The sequence below is a fragment of the Stenella coeruleoalba genome, assembly GCF_951394435.1.
Source record: "Stenella coeruleoalba genome assembly, chromosome: 17".
NCBI classification, from domain to species: Eukaryota; Metazoa; Chordata; class Mammalia; order Artiodactyla; family Delphinidae; genus Stenella; species Stenella coeruleoalba.
The window spans coordinates 21647477-21671980 of NC_137163.1; the positions used below are offsets into that span (position 1 = coordinate 21647477).

General features: G+C 39.3%; 1 protein-coding gene across 13 annotated transcripts in view; it reads left to right on the forward strand.

Moving 5' to 3' along the window:
- The window catches only part of TRPS1 (transcriptional repressor GATA binding 1), a 1050606-nt gene that overhangs the window by 451599 nt on the left and 574503 nt on the right, over window positions 1–24504 (forward strand). For 11 of the 13 annotated variants that reach the window (XM_079901878.1, XM_079901880.1, XM_079901893.1 and 8 more), the window contains one exon: window positions 22858–22954. The gene's annotated coding sequence lies outside the window, so the exon portion shown is untranslated. Of the gene's footprint in view, window positions 1–21942; window positions 22346–22474; window positions 22534–22857; window positions 22955–24504 lie in introns of those variants that run through there. The other 2 variants (XM_079901884.1, XM_079901885.1) reach the window with 2 other exon arrangements.

The window sequence follows — 24504 nt, forward strand, 5'->3', positions numbered from 1 at the left end:
CAAAGAAAGTTTGAAGCATGATCACAGCAGGTTTGTAGAAAGATCACTCTGAAGAATGTAGTCAGAACAGGCAGTACTGAAGGCTGGGGTTCAGGGTAACCTGGAAATAGTGACTTAAATCTCAGGATTAGATACGATGAATCTGGGGGATTTGTAGAGAAAGAAGCAAATAAAATAGGAGAGTAAAAGATGAATCCCTAAGAAATACAAATATTTGCCAGCTAACTAGAGAAAGAGTAGCCCAAGGAAGCTGAGAAAAGGCAGCCAAGAGAATATGAAGAAAAAACTAGAAGGGAGTTGCATAAAGGAGGGAGTGGCCAACAGTGTGAAACTTTCAATGGCAAAGGAGCTAAAGACTAGTGAGTCTCCCTGGGGTTGAGCAATGGGGAGGGAATTGGGAACATCTCTAAGAATAGTGTCACCAGAGTAATTGGATCAGAAGCCACATTGCCTTGAATGGGGAGGTGTTTGGGTGTTGAGGAAGTAGAGATGGTTTCTAGAAACCTGACTACAAAGGAAGAAGAAAATATGATAGATGGAGACTTCAAGCCCAATTGGTCACAGTCCTAAGCTACATTCCCTAACAGTTTAGTCACTAAGTGAGATGATGTTTTGTACTCTGCCTGACTTTTGGGTCTATCTCTCGGTTGGCTCCAAGCTGTGGTGGGGTCCAGGAAGTGGGAGAACAGTGGTGTTATTTATTAGGCACTTCCAAACTCCAACAAAGGAAGGATGGATATGGATTGAAATTTGTATGTGGGAAGGTGTTGAGGAAGGCGAGGGATTCCAGCCTGAAGGTTTCTATCTTTTCTTTGAAGTGAGAGGCAAGGTCAGCTAGTGATTGAGCAGGAGGGAAGCAGTAGGTAGGAGGATAAAGGAAAGTGATAAATGTTCAGAAGAAATTCTGTGTGAAATGGGAATGGGAACTGACCAAGAACAAATAAGTTATTGTAGAATGCCTAATTAAAGTTTTTTTAAAAAGTTGAATTTTTAGTGGAACCTATGTACATAGGTTGGGAAATACCTCAAGTTCAGTCAGCTTTCCAAGAGGAAAATAACTTTGCAGTTGAGACCCTTGACTTCTGAGAAACTATTCAGTGTTCTTTTACCAAAGTGAACACGATTTTCAGTCCTCTTGTTCCCTAATCTTTAAATATTGATGTGCCTTAGGGACTCATCATTGACCTTCTTTTGCACCTCTACACTGTCTCATTAGTAAATCTCATCACTCCCATGGCCTCAACCGAAATGCAAAGAAACACCATCAAAACTAAAACCTAGCATTCAATCGCACTGATCAGTTGTCACACAGGCACCTGAAACTCAACAATTTAAATGACAAAGCTACCAACACCCTGCTCTTGTTCCCAACTCAGGTACCTTAACCATATGTCTTTTTAATCTCTCATAGCTCAGAGCAGAGTGCTAAATACATCACAATAGACGACTTTCTAAGCCAGGGCAGAACAATAAGTAACAAGCTCTGCCTGGTGTTCTGATGTCAAATATATAAAGATTCACAGTTACCTATTGGGTAGACGATCCATCATCACTGCTCCCCTCCTACTTGCTGGTTTGTCTGTCTACACTATCCATTATGATAGAAACTAGCCACATGTGGCTTTTGAGCACTTGAAATAGAGCTAATAGCCACATTGAGATGTGCTGTAAGTGCAAAATACACACTGAATTCTAAAGACCTAATATGGAAGAATAATGTAAAAATAACTCTAATAATTTTATTTTGGTTAAATGTTGAAATAATATTTTGACTATATTAGGTTAAATATATTATTGATTAATTTTAATTTTCTGTGTACTTTTTTTTTTTTTTTTTTTTTTTGCGGTACACGGGCCTCTCACTGTTGTGGCCTCTCTCGTTGCGGAGCACAGGCTCCGGACGCACAGGCTCAGCAGCCATGGCTCACGGGCCCAGCCACTCCACGGCATGTGGGATCTTCCCGGACTGGGGCACAAACCCGTGTCCCCTGCATCGGCAGGCGGACTCTCAACCACTGCGCCACCAGGGAAGCCCTTCTGTGTACTTTTTTAACATAGCTACTAGGAAATAGAAAATTACATACATTGCTCACTATTTCTATTGCACAGCTTTGGTCTAGGTGTAGCTACTTACTCTGTATTCCAGTTGAATCCACTTATACATCCAGTATTGCACTGAGCACACTTTATTGATATTATATTGAGCATGTATCATGCTTTTTGGTGAAACATCATCTGAACCCTCTTATAGTGGGTGAATGTTCTTAATTTGACACCTTCCTCCAAAGCAAGTATAATAACTTGATACTCACTTGGTTAGGGAATCAGTAGTTGACCCAGGCTCAGCCAATCAGATGCGTCTTCCCTAGATTTGCAACTGGAAGTTGGTGAGGCAAAGATGCATGGACCACAGGGTCTTCATTCTGGTATTAGAGGGCAGCAACAGCAACATTGAGTTTCCCTTGTCTGTAGCTGGTTGTGGTGTAAGCTGAGGCGTCCATTCTTCAGAAAGGCTGGAGGAGGCCTCACTGGACTCGTATTTCTCCTGAGGTTTGCTGTTTCTGGCTGTTAGTTTCTCTTCTTCCTGCCTGCTTCCTAAGCCTCATCTCACAACTTTCTGTGAACTACTCAAAATTGGTTCCATCAGTCCTACTTCTTGAATAATTGTTCCAGAGTAGATTTATATTCTCTGTAATTTAAAATGCTGACCTATTCTGCTGAGTATATTCTTGAGAGATGAGTAAAAGATAACTAGAGAAAGAAGATAGGCAAGATATTCCTGGGAGAGCACTCAACACAAAGACACGGAGGCTAGAATGCCATGCTGTGGGAACTCTGGAAGATGGGAATGAGCAGTGTAGCATGGAAGGTGAAACATGCAGAGGTGGGGAAACTGTCAAGGGTAAAGGCATAGGAGATGTTCATACTATGCTGGAGGTTCTTCTGTAGATGATGATGAACCACTGGAAAATTTTAAGCAGGAAAATGGCAAGGTTATATTTGCAATAAAGATAGATTACTCCAGTATTTAGGAGTGATTTGGTTGCTGATAATGAAAATCTGATTAATAGAAATTTAAACCTTAAGGGCACTTATTGCATCCCCATCAAGAAGTCTAACTGCAGTCAGTATCAGGCAGTACTGTAGATCAATGATGTCATCAAAGCCCAGACCCTGGCATCCTTCTCCTTTTTGCCATCCTCTGCATGCTGGCTTTTATCCTCAGGTTCATAGTCACAGATTGGTCCCCCCATGCATCATGTACTACCCCAAACATCTAAATTAAGAAGGCAGGGAAAGGGAAACACTGCTATACCGAAGCTGCTATGTCTTTTATCAAGGAGTAAGGCTCTTCCCCAAACTTCTTAGCTGATGTCCTCATATGTTCATTGGAGAAAACTGGATCGCCTAACCACTCCTAGCTGAAAGGGAGGCTGGGAAAATGAATAACTGGCAAGGAAAAAACAAACAAAAAACACCTAGGTATTAAAGATATGAATGAGGTGTGGGGAAACCACAAAGAACAGTCTTCAGTGGGGGCTGGCAAGAGCAGCAGTGGGGGTGGGGCAGTTTCCACTCGTACCTTTCCCTGAAGGAGAAAACAGAGGAAATAGTTATTGAAACTGAAGACAAAGAGCGTCATGTGGAGAGTACCAATTGACTAGAGTTATACCCTTTGGTCACATGATATGACCACCACAGCAACTCCACAAGGACCAAAAAAGAAAATACCCCAGCCTTACACATCACCCCTGCCTTGACTGCCAGCTACCTCGTTGACTGAATCAAACTGAAAGCCAGATGATACGAGTCCACTGATATTGCCCCTAGAGGTCAACCTGTGTGGTAGAGAACAGTGTGAGGAAGTAGGGAGAATAGATTTGGAGAGGTAGATGGAAGCTCTCCAGCACAGATTGCCTTGCCCGCCTTAATCTTCTGGAGCTGGACAGATTGAGAAACTGCTAGAAGGAAGGACGGAAATATCTGTGTGCAGACAACCAGTACTATCTGCCATATTCACCCTTGTGACAGTTTGGAGATGGATTTAAGGTGGGAAATGGATCACAAACATCCTTGCAAGAGATGCTGGGAAGACTGTTACCTGCCATGATTCTCTAAGGAGGATTTTATGTGGCTTATAAGCCTAATTATTTCTTGATTAGGATATACCTTTACAAATTTGAAATATTTGCAAGATTTAGAAACGAATTATATTTCAGATGCATACATTTTGATCTGTTTTAAATAAATTTCATAAAATTTGAAAAACTTTGCATTGCAATAGAGCCCAGTCAATCACATGAATTGTATTAAGTGGTAGAATAAAGAGTGAATTGTAAATAAAATTAATTGGGTATTCCTCAAAGGTAATTTAGTTGTTTAACAGTGGCAAGAGTCTGAATGTACTTTTGTTATATGTAAGTCTAGGACGTTATATTACACCAATCTCCTGGTTTATCTGTATACCTTTAGTTTCTAATTCAACACCTGCATATAATCACACCCACCTTCATCTTTAACCCTTGACAACCCCTAATTCATCCGCCATTTCTAAAATTGTGTTATTTCCAAAATGTTATATAAATGCAATCGTAATATATAACCTTTTGGGATTGGCTTTTTTCACTTAGCATAATTCCCTAGAAATCTATCCAACTTGTGCGTATGGATGGTTCATGCCTTTTTATTGCTGAGTAGTGGCCCATGGTATTGATACGTAGGTACCTTTTTCAGTAACATCACTCTTCAGACAATTGTTTTCTTTAGTTGATTAAGTATACAGTAGTCCCTCCCTTATCTGTGGTTTCACTTCCCAGGGTTTCAGTTTCTCATGGTCAACCTTGGCCTGAAAATATTAAATGGAAAATTCCAGAAATGAACAATTCAGAAGTTTTAAATTGCATGCTTTTCTGAGTAGTGTGGTGAAATCTCCCACCATCCCCCACCATCCCTTTCCCACTCGTGACATGAATCATCCCTTTGTCTATGTATCCCACCCAGTAATCACTTAGCCATCCCAGTTATCAGATGAACTGTAGAGGTATCTACCACAGTGCTTGTGTTCAAGTAACCCTTATTTTACTCAAGAATGGCCCCAAAGAGCAAGAGTAGTGATACGCTGAAGAGAAGTTGTAAAGTGCTTCCTTTAAGTGAAAAAAGTGAAAGTTATCAACTTAATAAGGAAGGAAAAAAAACATACACTGAGATTGCTAAGATCTCCAGTAAGAAGGAATCTTCTACCCATGATATTGTGAAGAAGGAAAAAGAGATTTGTGCTCGTTTTGCTAGCGCACCTCAAACTGCAAAAGTTACAGCCACGGTGTGTGGGGTTTAGTTAAGATGGAAAAGGCATTAAATTTGACCAATAAGATATTTTGAGACAAAGAGAAAGAGCATATTCACATAACTTTTATTACCGTATATTGTTATAATTGTTTTATTATTGGTTATTTTGGTTAATCTCTTACTGTGCCTAATTAAACTTTATCAGAGGCATATATAATCAAGAAAAAAACCTAGTATATACTAGGGTATAGGGTTAGGTACTATTTGTGATTTCAGGCATCCACTGGGGGGTCTTGGAACGTATGCCCTGTGGGTATGGAGGGACTGCTGTACTGAATATTTGTCAGCCAGTTGCTTAGGTGAATGATCATATAGTCATCTAAACCCTTGCTACTCAAAGTGTGGTGGGCATCCGCCGGGCCACCATCACCTGGTGCTTGTTGAAATGTGAAATTTCAGGTCTCTCTCTAGACCTCCAGAATTAGAATCTGAAGTTGAAAAAGACCCTCTGGTAATTCATAGTAGCAATATAGTGAGAGAAGCTATGAGCTGGGTCACCCTGAGGACATTAAACAAATGCAGAGCTTACTGGAGGGTAATTTCCTTCCAGGTTGTAAAGAAAAGTTGTCTCTGCTCTACCCCTTGGAAGTAATTTAATATATTTTCTCTGAGCTTTCGGATCTTCAGTTTTTTTTTTAAAAGTTAACTGGGCTAATTTCCCCCCAGGTTTCATCAGACATATTACCAGTCTGTGTGAAAATATTCTCTCCCTTAGCCAATCTGGCAAATTCACTGGAGAAAACTGGGAACTGGCTGGTGGCCATTCTATGTGGAGAGAGCCACCATTTTCACTACAGAAAGCCCCATTGTCTAGAAATAATAGTGAGGTTTTGCCCACAGCAGAAATCTGCATTCAATCCTGCTGTCCCAGGAGTGGAATTTTGCTTGGAGCCAAATTCTCAAGTCTTCTTAATTTTTGGTGAAGATGTGTGTTTTTGCAAGTGCAAATTCATGAAATTAAAGTTGGACTTTTCCTAGCTTTCCTCTATCCAGTGTTTTATGGCAGGAAGGACCTTTGAGTATTTTCTCAAAATAGCAAATGCCAGCAAAGCTAAGCCAGGTTTGTTGTTAAGCTCACCACCCAAGTCTTTGTGAGAGGTTGGCCTGGAAACATAAGGATATCACTGTGAATTTTGACAGTCGTCCAGAGTGTTCCAGTCAGGTGTAGCCAGTGGTCCAAAGGCACATCACCCTGGAGAAAGTCCTGCACCTGAATCCATGAGCCTGTGGGACCCCCTCCACCTTCTGATCCTCTTAGTTATATCCTCCTAGCTTCTGCTTTCTTGTGTCAATTACAGATACAGCCTTCAAGATAAATAAAAGCACCAGGGAAGTGTGAAGACTGCCAAGTAGATTGATTAAAAAAAAAAAAAAAGATTTCTATGAAAGATGTGTAAAGCAGCTTCAGTGAGAGAAACACAGCTGAAATGATTGCAAATACACGGAGTGGTCTGTACTACAGTTCCATTATTGCAAGCACCAATTCAATTGAAAAGGTTACTTTGACTATTGTTTTAGTTGGAACGATGCTTGTTTTCATATTCCCAGTTGCTAAATGCAGACAGTCAGAATTTCTAACAATAGCCACAGTATGTGGCTGTAACAGCAGTGTTCTTGCCTGATGTAGGTAGCATCAAAATAGTTGCAATCCCAAAGGTAATCAGCCTCTTCCATCACACTCGCTGTGTGTAATGCTCTGATGCACTTTATACAGTTGAGATGTACTACCCTTCGCTACACTGTGCTGTTTAAACTGGAAGTATATTTTAAAGCTATACATTGTTGGACAAGCAATGAGTTTTTTAGTAAAGAAATGAGAAATAACTTTTTTGTTTGTTTTGCAAATCTTTAGTTTGTCTATTGGCTTACAGCAAATTTCTGTTACATTAATTTCATACGTTTTTAAGTAAGAGCCAATTGAAGCTGAACAATCATTTTGGTTTCATAGAGTTATTAAGAAAATGCTCTTGTCTGGCTAAGGGAAAAAATGAGTTAAATGAATCAAATGAATAAAGTAAGTATCTTGGGATTACGGAGCCATCTCTATATCACTTAAGAATTTCAGTATGTAGATTTTTTTTGTATCTAGGATTCATTTCCATTTTAATTTTTTCCTAGTTCCATCAAAAGAAATTCCTTTAAACCTCTGATGTTGGTGAAGGAAACATCCTAATTCGGTTTTTGAGTGTTTTTTTCCCCCCGATACACTCTTGAATCTTCATATTCTAGAACCATTTGCAGTGGTTCTTGGCTTTCTTCTAAATCACATCTGGAGAAGCCACATGTTTCCCATGTGTGTCCTCATACCACTTGTAACTTTTAAAAATCATACTAAATTTTTACCTTTTGTGTGGCTGGATTTTATTTGTTTTTTTAACTCTTACTTCAAGGATATTGTTCTATTCATAGGGAAGAGGAGATAACGGCAGAGTTATAACTACAAATTAATGCTGAGCCGTTGGCTAATGCCATTCACAGCATTTCTCAAATTCTTCAAGTTTCAAGTAGAACCTTCAAATAACTCTTAAATAGTAATTAATGTGAAACTTAATTCCATAGAACCCCGATAATTTATTTGTTTAAAGCTGAAAATACTTAAGGTGAATTTTTTTGTATTACACAAAATAAAAAGATAATTCAATACCAAATGGGCAAAAGATTTGAATAGGCATTTTACCAAAAAAGATATATGAATTGCGTGTAAAAAACATTAAAAATGCTTAACATCTTTGTTCTTTAAGGAAGTGCATGTTTAAACCACATTGAAATATGACTAATTACTTACTAGAATGATTAAAATTTAAAAGACTGATAAGCCCAAGTACAGGTAAGGATGCAGAACGACTGGAACTCTCTTGCATGGTTTGTGAGACTGCAAAATAGATGTTATCATTCCTCTCGGGAAAACCTTACCAAAGAGATTCATGGATTGTTTGGTAGGTACAAGTTTAAGGTGAATTTTTATTTTGTTTTTATTGTTGACTATTTTATCATTGCGACTTTCCTGCAAAGGAACAGTGAGGTACCTTAAGGGTACTTTTCCACAAGTGTTTTACTTTATAAGACCTAAGTCACTAGGAGGAGTTCAATCTTACAGTCAACCTCCGGAACTATTTTCATAAAATTTGAAGCTGAGTTGTTCCACCAAATCTTTTCCCCAACTTGCTGATACACAGCTTATTGGGCATCATTCTCAACCCAGATTATTCTATATGGCACATCTATTGAGGCAGGCAACTTCTGTCCGTGTTCATCTCTGGAAGTATCTAGAGAGGTCTTCAGCAGACTGCAGCATCCTGTCTTGCTGCTTTGTTGTTCATTTTGGCAGTCACAGATTTGCATGGGACTTGAGCTTAAGGAATGGAACAAGGCTTCTGATGGTGGGTTGACCAGAAGTATTCTTTTTCTTCTTTCAGGCTTTATGTTCTTAAACCCCTGTATGCTTCTAGAATTAGTTGATGCTGATCTTTAGCCAATCAAACAGGTTTTCCCCCAGTTTTTTCTATTACTTTGTCTCGATTTTAGCCTATTATTATCAGTTGCATGGGCAAGGACTTTTCAAGCTTTAAGTGATTCAATCTGTCCTTTATAATTGTCCCTTTTTTTCCTTGCACGCACTTTCAAAGTTTATTTGTTATTTCATCATTTTATTTTTTCTGTTTATTTCAACATTTATATATTTCTTTTCATTTGCATTTATATCCTATTGAGAGAAGTATCAGTCAGAGATCCGTTGGGAAAACAGGACCAATACCAAGTATCTGAATCAAGAGGATATAATATGGAGATTAGTTCTACAAAGAGGATGGAAGATCAGTAAGGCAAATAGGGGACAATGAGGCAGTCCAGAGATTAGCAACATTTTAAAGCCACTAAAATTTCTTGAGCTGAGACAACAAAGGAAAGAAAAGTGTTATCAGAGTCTTAGTAGAATCTGGGATCACCAAGGTACAAATCCAAAAGAGAGTCAGAGAAGAAGTATTCTGCCTCCTTCTCTTTTTCTGCCTTCCACATTCTTGTCAGTGTCTACCATCATGAGAACCCAGAGAAGCCACTGGGGAGGGAAGTCTGGGAAATGTAATTGACGGGGGGATCAGCCACCCTCAGGGCAGAAGGAAGCTGGAAGAAGGAACAGGGAGGAATCTGATATTCAACAGGCAGATGATTCTGTTGGTTGGTGGCAGAGTCGATGTGCTTTTTATTCTGGAGCATAGTTTTGTTGACGTTTATGGAGATGTGCAGGTCTCAAGTTTATACCCAGAATATGTTCTGAACATAGAAGGCTGCAGTGAAGTGCAACTGTAAGCACCTGTAGGAATTAGAAATAAATTTATTTTCTGGAACAAAAACTATTATGAATCAATATGTAATAGAAAAGATTATCCACATGTAAGAGTTATTCCCACCCTGTGATAAACTTTGTAAATATGGGTCAGAGGAGAATTGGGAAATACTTAAGGTTAATTCGAGTGTCTGAGCTATATGTTATTACTGAAATGTGATGGACTTTGAAAGAAATCATCCACTTAGTTAGGATATGTGTGCACGGATAAAGAATGTGCTATCGAGATTCCCTGGTGGCACAGTGGTTGAGAGTCCGCCTGCCGATGCAGGGGACACGGGTTCATGCCTCGGTCCGGGAGGATCCCACATGCCGCAGAGTGGCTGGGCCCGTGAGCCATGGCTGCTGAGCCTGCGCGTCCGGAGCCTGTGCTCCGCAACGGGAGAGGCCACAACAGTGAGAGGCCCGCGTACCGCAAAACAAAAACAAAAAAAGAATGTGCTATCAAGAAAGTGTTAGCTACATAATGTCCAGAAAAAAAGAATGATAACATTAGGTCAGTGGACTTTCAAAAGTGTCCAGAAAAGAGGGCATAATGACTAAGTACTTGATCTTCAATATTCAGCATTCAAAATTGTCAATCATTCTCACGTGTTTAGTTATCATGAGACAGTCCCCCTGACTTTCTCAATCCTGGATGGAATGACCAGAACCAAATACATCTTAAGATGCATTTGATACACTGTAAAAATCAGATTTGTTGCCATCAGACATGCCTGGCTTGGCATCTTTTTCTGTTACTTATCAGTTGGCAATCTGGGCACAATTTCTTGATCTGACCAAAGTTTGGCATCTACATTTGCAAATAGAAAGAATAATTTATTCCTTGTAAGGATATTTTGAACTACATGTGTCCTAGATTAATGTCAGCTCTTGATGTTGCCTCGTTGTCTTGAATTTAATGGAGATGGATGTTTAGGATTATCATAGCTTTTAGCCATAACAAGGAAAACAATCTTGCCAGTTCATTGATGAGTTTCTAGCAATTCCTGGAGCAACCCATTCTAGTTTTAATAAACTATTATGCATGAAAAAGTTACAGTTGATTTCAGCCACTTGCAGCTAAGAACCCTGGCTGATAGGAAATAATGTGTATATGTTTCAGTTCCCCACTTCATCGATCTCCTAAGTGTACAGTCTTGTTTTATTCATCTTAGTATGCATAATGGTCAGCAATATCTAGAATATATAGGAGCCAGAACTGGACTGAACCAAGCTTCACTTTTTCCTTTCCCTTGCTCACCAACCTTCTAGTATAATTTAACTTTTCTTGCAGATTTCCTTCTAGGGAGAGTGATATATTGAGCCACTGACATAACTGCTCATACTCATACTTTGTAAAGAATTCAGTGACATTCTGGTCAGAATCTGATGGCTGTGCTTAGCGTGAATCAATTCCCAGAAGCCTATTCTTTAGCGTCGTGATGATAAAATCACATTTCTGGGGCTGCAAAACTGAGGTCAGCCTTAACCTATGGAACTACCACTTTGCAAGGTATTGCTGAAGTGGCTAGCCAACCTACTTTCATAAAATTTCCAAATTAGGAAATCTCTAACTTGAGCAATACCATCTGTATCTGCTATATTTCTCATCATTTTCAGCCATTTTCCCACAAATATTTTCCTTTTCACTTTTACCACTCTTTGGCAGAAATAAAGCTGGACGGTTGGAAAGATAAAGCCATATTTATCTTTCGTTGCATAACAAAACGCTGTGCTGTTGCAAACACTTGAACTGTCCCATTGCTTTGATTATAGTTGCAGTTGTCTGCCAGTAGAATTTTAAAGAGAGGTTCAAGAAATAGGAAGGCAGTTATAGACCCTACTCCAAAGTACTGCATAAAAAGTAATAATGACTTTATGTGCAAATCTGCACATGAGAGGTCACAGAGGAAAGAGGATAGATTATTTGGAATTACTGCCTGTGACTGAAATTGATTTAAAAATTCTGAATGAGACTTGAGACCTTTGTTTAGAATCACTAGTCAAAGAGTTTTATATGTTTATTGAATGTTATATAGATTTTTAAGGTCACCAAAGTCTTTTTATTCATGTTTCAACTCCCTGTATTCTATGAACAAGTACTCATATGGTAAGTACTTTACAGTTTGCAAAGAACTTTCAAGTACATTGGCTCACTTGAGCTTCACAACAACCCTGAATAATAGGAAAGTTTTGGAGCAAGCTCTACCAGGAGCTGAAATTTTATACCTTTTCTCTCTATCCCTTATTCTCATGGTAACCTGATAATTCACATGGGAGTCATTATAACATTCATTCACAGTTTCATATTTTTCTCTATCCACTTGAAAATATTCTTAAGGTTTCTGAGAAGAAATTGATTTTTTTTTATTGTATGCACATCTGCTATAGCATGCTCAGGATAAATCTCTCCATTTTGAAGGAAGATTTTAATTATTTTTCACTCCCACTAAGATATGCGGCTACCCCTAAGTTAGAATCATGAATTACAGCTTCTGTTATTTTCTGTTCAGAGCTATGTTTTCAACATGTTCCAGGGCAGATAGCAACTATCATGAGTGCTTAAAAATAGCCAGTATGTTGGGCTGTTCTTAAACCACAAAGGAAAGCTCTCTACGGGTTTAATACAGAATGGAAGATTTCTCTCTTTTACTGTCAGATGAGAGCCTAAGAAAACAGTAAAGTGCTGAGTAATAATTAAGTAAGGTGGTAGAAAATGTGACAAAAAGTCTTAAATTCAACAGGTGCAGTTGCATAAATAATGTCTATTTTAAAGGATCTGAACTTCAGTTATAAAATCTGGACACTTTAGTTATAAAATTGTGTGATTACCGTCTTACAATGTGGAGATAGGAGATAATAACCAGTACGTATTGAGGATCTTGTAACTGACAGTGTGACAGGGGCTCTACACTTTTATTAAGATTAGACCTGACTCCAACAACCATAGTAAATATAAGAGATGGGGGAATCGAAATGTTTGGCCACATGTCAGAAAATGTCCATATCCTAAGAAGGAGCCCATAGTGTTTAAGATGACATTTGTTAGAATGGTGTTTCTGACCAGGGAAGACTCCTTCATTCAACCAAGGTCCGTTTCCTAGTTGAATAAAAGCAAATAACTGTGATATTTATGTCGTCACCCATATAACATAGCCTACTAAGATCGTATGATGAGGAACTAGTAAACAGAAGCCTAGAATTTATCCTCTCCTTTTATGATCTTGGGAAAAAATTATGGTTTCTGTTTTAGCCTATTTTTGCCTGATGAAACAAGAATATTTTCCCTAAAAGAGAAGTTATTTATGAAAACAAGTTAAATCACTACCAGGCATGTTAACTTAGAAAAGGAAGCCAACTTCACCATTATTTGCCTTTGGGAGACCCTGGGCCTCATAATGGAAAACCAACTAACTTAATTTTAAACTAAATTTCAGTCGTTGCAGCTTAAAATATCTCAAGCCTTATAGAGCTTATGAAAATGAATATAAGGCTAGTGAACATATGAAACGCTCCAAAGAAATTCAGTATGGAATGAAACTCATTTGGACATAGAACAAAGAAAAATTGAAGCTCTGGTATTAAAATATCAAATTATTAATATTTTAAGGATAACTTTAAAGGCATAGCCCACTTGAAGGTAATAAAAAAATAAATGTAACCTTATTATGCCTGTCCCTAAGAGTGTACACATATGTTGTATATGAGTTATCCCCAGTAGAGAAATTCAAGGATTGGATTTGTGAACGGTATTCTATTCATATTTAATAGAAAACTAAAATAATTTATAAAATTAAACCCATATCTGTATTATAGAAATCCAGTCTAGTCTTGTGCCATTTAAAAAAAAAATAGTTCATTATGTGAATAACTCAGAGACACAGGACTAAGATCACTGGCATTAACAATATAAATGTAAATTTAATTTAACTACTTATTAACATTCTGTTGGTGCAACGTTGGTGTCTCTCACATCCTTTTCTGTTGTTAAGCAGCCAGAGAGGAGTTTATGTATGTGGTTTTGACCATAAAAGACAAAGGATCTAGAAGGAGGGAGTTCATTGCCTATGGGAGGGAAAATAGAGAGGACTATAAGATAGCTATCAAATATTGGTCTTCTGGTCTACCTCTGGGAGCTGTAGCCTTAGCTTATGGGAAGAGCTGTTTCCATGAAGGTCTTCATAATATAGTAGAATGAAAAATAATGCCACTGTCGTGCCCAAGAGGAGGTTCTTTCTTCAGCCTCTAAATACTTTGGTACTTCAAGTTCTCAGAGAAACACACAACATAACAGCATGACAGATATCCCTAGGGAATCCCAGAAATTAATGGGTGAGATTTTGCATGAAGCTGAATGCTTTATGTTAACAAGTAAGGAGAATAGACTCATGACTCCTTTACCCGCCGTAAACTTGGGAAGTCTGAGGGGACACAAATTAAATTAGAATACTTAAGGCAGAACCCTGTCTTTCAGGAGATTATCACTTACTAGAAAAAGACAAATATGAAAGCACGAGAATAAGTTCAATCCATCTTCCAATTAATAAAATTGTTTTAGATATTTGCCATTTATCAACAAAGTTGAAGGTATGTATAAGATAGTTTTCTTAAAAGGCGATAAATGTGAAATTCACATTTGGGGGTCCTATGAGAGGTGCATTGCAGAGGCAGGTGGTCATCCTCAAGAGTTTTGCAAGTATTGATTTGACATGGAGTTGCTTCACACATGGGCAACTCCTTGTATCTGTGCACAAATGGGGAAAAGGATGAAGATTTATTCATTTAAAATAGTTGACTATTCCAAGCAATAATGAAAAGAACAAAAACAATGAAATATGAAAACCTTTAGATTTCTTCTATGCCAGAAGTTTCCAAATCTGAGTGTATATCAGCATCATCTGGAGAGCTTTTAAAAATGCATATTCACAGGTTGTATCATCAGAGAATCTAAATCATGAGGTCAAGTGATGCTTAAGTGTTTTTTCTAAAAATTTACCAAGATGATTTCAATATCTTTCCAGGTTTGACAACCATTGGGATATAGGATAGACAGTACAGGGGAAATCAGGGAAAGGAAAAATCAGTATAAGTTGGAACCATCAGATAACTCTTCTTTGAAGAACAGAGGCTTGAACATGGTGTAACAGAAAGGGTGCGATTTGAACCAGGAATGAAATCCTAAACTATATGGAAAAAAGCATGTATTAGGTTAGTACTGGCAGTTATAAGAAATAAACCCCCAAGTTGCAGTAGCTTAAAGCAGGAGAAGTATATTTTTCCTTCAAGTAATGATTCAGTGAGGGTGTTCCTGGTTGGCTGCTGGTTTTTCACATAGTAGTTCAGGGGGTTCCTGGGCCAACCTTATTGTAATTCCACTATCCCTTAGGACCTTATCATCTTTTGTAAACAGCCAGTGAGTGGAAGGTCCACCTGCTTCTTAAACCCCCTGACCCGGAAGAGATCCATATTACTTCTGCACACACTTCATTGCTGAGAAATAGTGATATGACCACACCTAGATACAAGAGGAGAGGGAGGCTACAAATCACAGTCCCTCTCTGAGCAGCTGAATCTCAATACCATAGCAGCATATCATAAATTTGTATGTATAGTAAACTACTTCTGTGAAGTGAGCAGCGAATCCTAAATAAAAGTAAATTCTCTCAGAGTTGTTCTGCTTCAGATAATCTTTTTATTTATTTATTTATTTAACTTTTTTACATCTTTATTGGAGTAAAATTGCTTTACAATGGTGTGTTAGTTTCTGCTTTATAACAAAGTGAATCAGTTATACATATACATATGTCCCCATATCTCTTCCCTCTTACGTCGCCCTCCCTATCCCACCCCTCCAGGCGGTCACAAAGCACCAAGCTGATCTCCCTGTGCTATGCGGCTGCTTCCCACTAGCTATCTACCTTATGTTTGTTAGTGTATATATGTCCATGCCTCTCTCTCGCTTTGTCACAGATTACCCTTCCGCCTCCCCATATCCTCAAGTCCATTCTCTAGTAGGTCTGTGTCTTTATTCCTGTCTTACCCCTAGGTTCTTCATGACATTTTTTTTTCTTAAATTCCATATATATGTGTTAGCCTACGGTATTTGTCTTTCTCTTTCTTACTTACTTCACTCTGTATGACAGACTCTAGGTCTATCCACCTCATTACAAATAGCTCAATTTCGTTTCTTTTTATGACTGAGTAATATTCCATTGTATATATGTGCCACATCTTCTTTATCCATTCATCTGTCGATGGACACCTAGGTTGTTTCCATCTCCGGGCTATTGTAAATAGAGCTGCAATGAACATTTTGGTGCATGACTCTTTTTGAATTATGGTTTTCTCAGGGTATATGCCCAGTAGTGGGATTCCTGGGTCATATGGTAGTTCTATTTGTAGTTTTTTAAGGAACCTCCATACTGTTCTCCACAGTGGCTGTATCAATTTACATTCCCACCAACAGAGAAGAGCGTTCCCTTTTCTCCACACACTCTCCAGCATTTATTTTTTTCTAGATTTTTTGATGATGGCCATTCTGACTGGTGTGAGATTATATCTCATTGTAGTTTTGATTTGCATTTCTCTGATGATTAATGATGTTGAGCATTCTTTCATGTGTTTGTTGGCAGTCTGTATATCTTCTTTGGAGAAATGTCTATTTAGGTCTTCTGCCCATTTTTGGATTGGGTTGTTTGTTTTTTTCTTATTGAGCTCCATGAGCTGCTTATAAATTTTGGAGATTAATCCTTTGTCAGTTGCTTCATTTGCAAATATTTTCTCCCATTCTGAGGGTTGGCTTTTGGTCTTGTTTATGGTTTCCTTTGCTGTGCAAAAGCTTTGAAGTTTCATTAGGTCCCATTTGTTTATTTTTGTTTTTATTTCCATTTCTCTGGGAGGTGGCTCAGAAAGGATCTTGCTGTGATTTATGTCATAGAGTGTCCTGCCTATGTTTTCTTCTAAGAGTTTGATACTTTCTGGCCTTACATTTAGGTCTTTAATCCATTTTGAGCTTATTTTTGTGTATGGTGTTAGGGAGTGATCTAATCTCATACTTTTACATGTACCTGTCCAGTTTTCCCAGCACCACTTATTGAAGAGGCTGTCCTTTCTCCACTGTACATTCCTGCCTCCTTTATCAAAGATAAGGTGACCATATGTGCGTGGCTTTATCTCTGGGCTTTCTATCCTGTTCCATTGATCTATCTTTCTGTTTTTGTGCCAGTACCATACTGTCTTGATTACCGTAGCTTTGTAGTATAGTCTGACGTCAGGGAGCCTGATTCCTCCAGCTCCGTTTTTCATCCTCAAGATTGCCTTGGCTATTCGGGGTCTTTTGTGTTTCCATACAAATTGTGAAATTTTTGGTTCTAGTTCTGTGAAAAATACCAGTGGTAGTTTGATAGGGATTGCATTGAATCTGTAGATTGCTTTGGGTAGTAGAGTCATTTTCACAATGTTGATTCTTCCAATCCAAGAACATGGTATATCTCTCCATCTGTTTGTGTCATCTTTAATTTCTTTCATCAGTGTCTTATAGTTTTCTGCATACAGGTCTTTTGTCTCCTTAGGTAGGTTTATTCCTAGATATTTTATTCTTTTTGTTGCAGTGGTAAATGGGAGTGTTTTCTTGATTCCACTTTCAGATTTTTCATCATTATTGTACAGGAATGCCAGAGATTTCTGTGCATTAATTTTGTATCCTGCTACTTTACCAAATTCATTGATTAGCTCTAGTAGTTTTCTGGTAGCATCTTTAGGATTCTCTATGTATAGTATCATGTCATCTGGAAACAGTGACAGCTTTACTTCTTCTTTTCCGATTTGGATTCCTTTTATTTCCTTTTCTTCTCTGATTGCTGTGGCTAAAACTTCCAAAAGTATGTTGAATAAGAGTGGTGAGAGTGGGCAACCTTGTCTTGTTCCTGATCTTAGTGGAAACGCTTTCAGTTTTTCACCATTGAGGACGATGTTGGCTGTGGGTTCGTCATATATGGCCTTTATTATGTTAAGTTCCCTCTATGCCTACTTTCTGGAGGGTGTTTATCATAAATGGGTGTTGATTTTGTCGAAAGTGTTCTCTGCATCTATTGAGAGGATCATATGGTTTTTCTCCTTCAATTTGTTAATATGGTGTGTCACATTGATTGTTTTGCGTATATTGAAGAATCCTTGCATTCCTGGAATAAACCCCACTTGATCATGGTGTATGATCCTTTTAATGTGCTGTTGGATTGTGTTTGCTAGTATTTTGTTGAGGAGTTATGCATCTATGTTCATCAGTGATATTGGCATGTAGTTTTCTATCTTTGTGACAGCCTTGTCTGGTTTTGGTATCAAGGTGATGGTGGCCTTGTAGAATGAGTTTGGGAGTGTTCCTCCCTCTGCTATATTTTGGGAGAGTTTGAGAAGGATAGGTGTTAGCTCTTCTTAAATGTTTGATAGAATTCACCTGTGAAGCCATCGGGTCCTGGGCTTTTGTTTGTTGGAAGATTTTTTTTTTTTTTTTAGCGGTACGCAGGCCTCTCACTGTTGTGGCCTCTCCCGTTTCAGAGCACAGGCTCCGGACGCGCAGGCTCAGTGGCCATGGCTCACGGACCCAGCCGCTCCGCGGCATGTGGGATCTTCCCGGACCAGGGCACGAACCCATGACCCCTGCATCGGCAGGCGGACTCTCAACCACTGCGCCACCAGGGAAGCCCTGTTGGAAGATTTTTAATCACAGTTTCCATTTCAGTGCTTGTGCTTGGTCTGTTCATATTTTCTATTTTTCCCTGATTCAGTCTTGGCAGGTTGTGCATTACTAAGAATTTGTCCATTTCTTCCAGGTTGTCCATTTTATTGGCATAGAGTTGCTTGTAGTAATCTCTCATGATCTTTTGTATTTCTGCTGTTTCAGTTGTACTTCTTTTTCATTTCTAATTCTATTGATTTGAGTCTTCTCCCCTTTTTTCTTGATGAGTCTGGCTAATGGTTTATCAATTTTGTTTATCTTCTCAAAGAACCAGCTTTTAGTTTTATTGATCTTTGCTATCGTTTCCTTCATTTCTTCTTCATTTATTTCTGATTTGATTTTTATGATCTCCTTCCTTCTGCTAACTCTGGGGGTTTTTTGTTCTTCTTTCTCTAATTGCTTTAGGTGCAAGGTTTGGTTGTTTATTCGAGATGTTTCCTGTTTCTTAAGGTAGGATTGTATTACTGTAAACCTCCCTCTTAGAACTGCTTTTTCTGCATCCCATCGATTTTGGGTCGTCGTGTCTCCATTGTCATTTGTTTCTAGGTATTTTTTTATTTCCTCTTTGATTTCTTCAGTGATCACTTCGTTATTAAGTAGTGTATTGTTTAGCCTCCATGTGTTTGTATTTTTTACAGATCTTTTCCTGTAATTGATATCTAGTCTCATAGCATTGTGGTCGGAAAAGATACCTGAAACAATTTCAGTTTTCTTAAATTTACCAAGGCTTGACTTGTGACCCAAAATATGATCTATCCTGGAGAATGTTCCATGAGCACTTGAGAAAAATGTGTATTTTGTTATTTTTGGATGGGATGTTCTATAAATATCAATTAAGTCCATGTTGTTTAATATATCATTTAAAGCTTGTGTTTCCTTATTTATTTTCATTTTGGATGATCTGTCCATTGGTGAAAGTGGGGTGTTAAAGTCCCCTACTATGAATGTGTTACTGTCGATTTCCCCTTTTATGGCTGTTAGTATTTGCCTTATGTATTGAGGTGCTCCTATGTTGGGTGCATAAATATTTACAATTGTTATATCTTCTTCTTGGATCGATCCCTTGATCATTATGTAGTGTCCTTCTTTGTCTCTTCTAATAGTCTTTATTTTAAAGTCTATTCTGTCTGATATGAGAATTGCTACTCCAGCTTTCTTTAGGTTTCCATTTGCATGAAATATCTTTTTCCATCCCCTTACTTTCAGTCTGTATGTGTCTCTAGGTCTGAAGTGGGTCTCTTGTAGACAGCAAATATATGGGTCTTGTTTTTGTATCCATTCAGCCAATCTGTGTCTTTTGGTGGGAGCATTTAGTCCATTTACATTTAAGGTAATTATCGATATGTATGTTCCTATTCCCATTTTCTTAATTGTTTTGGGTTCGTTATTGTAGGTCTTTTCCTTCTCTTGTGTTTCCTGCCTAGAGAAGTTCGTTTAGCAGTTGTTGTAAAGCTGGTTTGGTGGTGCTGAACTCTCTCAGCTTTTGCTTGTCTGTAAAGGTTTTAATTTCTCCATCCAATCTGAATGAGATCCTTGCTGGGTAGAGTAATCTTGGTTGCAGGTTTTTCTCCTTCATCACTTTAAATATGTCTTGCCAGTCCCTTCTGGCTTGCAGAGTTTCTGCTGAAAGATCAGCTGTTAACCTTATGGGGATTCCCTTGTGTGTTATTTGTTGTTTTTCCCTTGCTGCTTTTAATATGTTTTCTTTGTATTTAATTTTTGACAGTTTGATTAATATGTGTCTTGGCATATTTCTCCTTGGATTTGTCCTGTATGGGACTCTCTGTGCTTCCTGGACTTGATTAACTATTTCCTTTCCCATATTAGGGAAGTTTTCAACTCTAATCTCTTCAAATATTTTCTCAGTCCCTTTATTTTTCTCTTCTTCTTCTGCAACCCTTATAATTCGAATGTTGGTATATTTAATATTGTCCCAGAGGTCTCTGAGACTGTCCTCAGTTCTTTTCATTCTTTTTTCTTTATTCTGCTCTGCAGTAGTTATTTCCGCTCTTTTATCTTCCAGGTCAATTATCTGTTCTTCTGCCTCAGTTATTCTGCTATCAATCCCATCTAGAGTATTTTGAATTTCATTTATTTTGGTGTTCATCATTGTTTGTTTCATCTTTAGTTCTTCTAGGTCCTTGTTATATGTTTCTTGTATTTTGTCCATTCTATTTCCAAGATTTTGGATCATCTTTCCTATCATTATTCTGAATTCTTTTATGGTAGGCTGCCTATTTCCTCTTCATTTGTTAGGTCTGGTGGGTTTTTACCTTGCTGCTTCATCTGCTGTGTGTTTTTCTGTCTTCTCATTTTGCTTATCTTACTGTGTTTGGGGTCTCCTTTCTGCAGGCTGCAGGTTCATAGTTCCTGTTGTTTTTGGTGTCTTTCCCCAGTGGCTAAGGTTGGTTCAGTGGGTTGTGTAGGCTTTCTGGTGGAGGGGACTAGTGCCTGTGTTCTGATGGATGTGGCTGGATCTTGTCTTTCTGGTGGGCCGGTCCACGTCTGGTGGTGTGTTTTGGGGTGTCTGTCGACTTATTATGATTTTAGGCAGCCTCTCTGCTAATGGGTGGGGTCGTGTTCCTGTCTTGCTAGTTGTTTGGCATAGGGTGTCCAGCACTGTAGCTTGCTGGTTGTTGAGTGAAGCTGGGTGCTGGCGTTGAGATGGAGATCTCTGGGAGATTTTCACCGTTTGAAATTATGTGGAGCTGGGAGGTCTCTTGTGGACCAGTGTCCTGAAGTTGGCTCTCCCACCTCAGAGGCACAGCACTGACTCCTGACTGCAGCACCAAGAGCCTTTTATCCACACGGCTCAGAATAAAAGGGAGAAAAAGTAGAAAGAAAGAATTAGTAGAAAGAAAGAAAGGAGGGAAGGAGGGAGGGAGGGAGGAAGGAAGGAAGGAGGGAAGGAAGGAAAGAAAGAAAGAAAGAAGATAAAGTAAGATAAAATATAATAAATTTATTAAATAAAAAAATAATTATTAAGAAAAACAAAAAAACGGACGGATAGACCCCTAGGACAAATGGTGGAAGCAAAGCTATACAGACAAAATCTCACACAGAAGCATACACATACTCACAAAGAGAGGAAAAGGGGAAAAAATCATAAATCTTGCTCTCAAAGTTCACCTCCTCAATTTGGGATGATTCATTGTCTATTCAGGTATTCCACAGATGCAGGTACATCAAGTTGATTGTGGAGCTTTAATCCGCTGCTTCTGAGGCTGCTGGGAGAGATTTCCCTTTCTCTTCTTTGTTCTCACGGCTCACAGGTGCTCAGCTTTGGATTGGGCCCCGCCTCTGTGTGTAGGTCGCCAGAGGGCGTCTGTTCTTCGCTCAGACAGGACAGGGTTAAAGGAGCTGCTGATGCGGGGGCTTCAGCTCACTCAGGCCCTGGGGGAGGGAGGGGCATGGAGGGAGGGGCACGGAGGGCGGGGCGAGCCTGCGGCGGCAGAGGCCGGCGTTGCACCAGCGTGAGGCGCGCCGTGCGTTCTCCCGGGGGAGTTGTCCCTGGATCCCGGGACCCAGGCAGTGGCGGGCTGCACAGGCTCCCTGGAAGGGGGTTGTGGATAGTAACCTGTGCTCGCACACAGGCTTCTTGGTGGCGGCGGCAGCGCCTTAGCGTCTGTCTCATGCCCGTCTCTGGGGTCCGCGCTTGTAGCCACGGCTCGCGCCCGTCTCTGGAGCTCCTTTAGGCGGCACTCTTAATCCGCTCTCCTCGCGCACCAGGAAACAAAGAGGGAAGAAAAAGTCTCTTGCCTCTTCGGCAGCTCCAGACTTTTTCCCGGGACTCCCTCCCGGCTAGCCGCGGCGCACTAACCCCCTGCAGGCTGTGTTCATGCCGCCAACCCCAGTCCTCTCCCGGCGCTCCGACCAAAGCCCGAGCCTCAGCTCCCAGCCCCGCTCGCCCCGGCGGGGGAGCAGACAAACCTCTTGGCCTGGTGAGTGCTGGTCGGCATCGATCCTCTGTGCGGGAATCTCCTCGCTTTGCCCTCTGCACCCCTGTTGCTGCGCTCTCCTCCGCGGCTCCGAAGCTTTCCCCCTCCGCCACCCGTAATCTCTGCCTGCGAAGGGGCTTCCTAGTGTGTGGACACCTTTCCTCCTTCACAGCTCCCTCCCACTGGTGCAGGTCCCGTTCCTATCCTTTTGTCTCTGTTTATTCTTTTCTCTTTTGCCCTACCCAGGTATGTGGGGGGGGGGGGTTCTTGCCTTTTGGGAGGTCTGAGGTCTTCTGCCAGCGTTCAGTAGGTGTTCTGTAGGAGTTGTTCCACGTGGGGATGTATTTCTGGTGTATCTGGCTTCTGAATAACTAGGCCTTAAAATGCTTAGCCACTTGATTTACCTCAGCCCGTTTCTAACTCAGATATTAATCTTTGTTACATGTGTATTTCATGGTTTTGTGCTGACGTATATTTCTGTATGATCATGTCTTTTCCTTTTCTACTTTCCTTAGGTGCATGAACTGGAATTGAGAATGGCGACGTACTTATAAACATCCTTTGACTTCATCAGACCCATGTTCTGAATCTGAGTATGAGAAGACGACTCCTGTAAGTAATTAACCAAGAGGCACACTGCCATCTTGGGTCACTTCACCCCCACAGGAGGGACTGAGAAGCTAAAGTAAAAGAGGATGCTGCCTGGGCACGTTTGATTTTTTTTATTGTTGTTTTTCCATTATAAATAGAAAGAGACAATAGAACCGGAAGGAATTCAGCTAAGGAAACATTCTGTGTTTATATGACCCACTTTCATGAGAATGGAGTAACATTCATGAGAATAGCCAAATGAGGGCCTTTCCAAAAGGAGAGATGTGAGAAAAACAGCCTTTAAACCTAGAGTGCCAAGGAAAAGAGGGGAATAAAATTAGGAGTTCAAGCCCCCTGAAGATTTAAATTCTGTGAGATAAGTAGGTGTGTGAAGAAGCTAAAAGTAGTTTTGTTTCTTTTGTGTACACATTTGATTTGTGTTAAGAACAATTGGTGCTCTCATATAATTAAAGCAGTTCTGACATTTTGGTGTGTTTCATTGTTGGGCTGTGCACAGAATGTTCCTACTGTCTTTGTTAGTGTATTTTGAATAAAGATGGGTTTTACATTCATTCTGACCTTGTGATACTACCTTGAGTTGCACAGTACTGTATAAAAAGGTAAAATTAATTTACAATGATCAGTCTTGACTATTAATGAAAATATTGCTTTTGCCAAGAGGAAATGCAGTTTGCACTATTTAAACTGAGTGACAGTTTAGCCTGTTAAAATTATTTTTATAGGGGCAATGTGGCCTCAAGAAAAATCTGTTGTCTTGTCGTTCCCATGGATATGGGCATATTACTTATGATCTGAAAATGTTTGGGGGAAATAAAATTAGTGACATTTGTCAATATTAATCTAATCCTCTCTTGATTACAGTCTCTACAGAAGAGGGACACAAATATGTGATTTTTTAAAAAAGAATACTTAGTTTTTAAAATAGCATATATTTGTCTTTGGAATTGATTGTAGTTTTTTCTTCCAAGAATACTTCCTGTACTGTGCATGTTTGGGGGGGGGAGTAAATTAAAGTAACAGTTAGTCTTCTGCGATTCATAGCATAACAATTCAGCAACTTCACATAAAACCTCCAGAATGTGGCCAAGAAATTTTTAAGGCATTTGAGTGGCCAACATTGATGTCATAAAGTACATACACATAGTTCAGATAGTTCCTTATCTGAGATCATCACAGACCATCAACCAGTGTTTATTGAAATCTAATTCATCAGTGGTTATTGTAACTTCTGTGAGTGTGGAGGAAGTTGATTAGACAAAGCAAAGAGACTTCCAAAATTTTTTTAGAAACACACAGGAACACTCTGACCCTAGAAAGTTCAATCTTCATTTATTTAACAAATATTCATTAACTAGGACTATTGTAAGCATGGGGTTTGGAGCAGGGAACTAGAAAGGCATGGTGCCTGCCTTTGTTGAACTTCATTCAAATGGAGAAGATAAACAATAAACAAGTAAATACATAAGCATGTAAATCCAGCTGTAATAAGTGCTACAGAAAATAAATCAGAAGGGCTAGACAGTTATTAGGAGACATTATTTTATATAAAG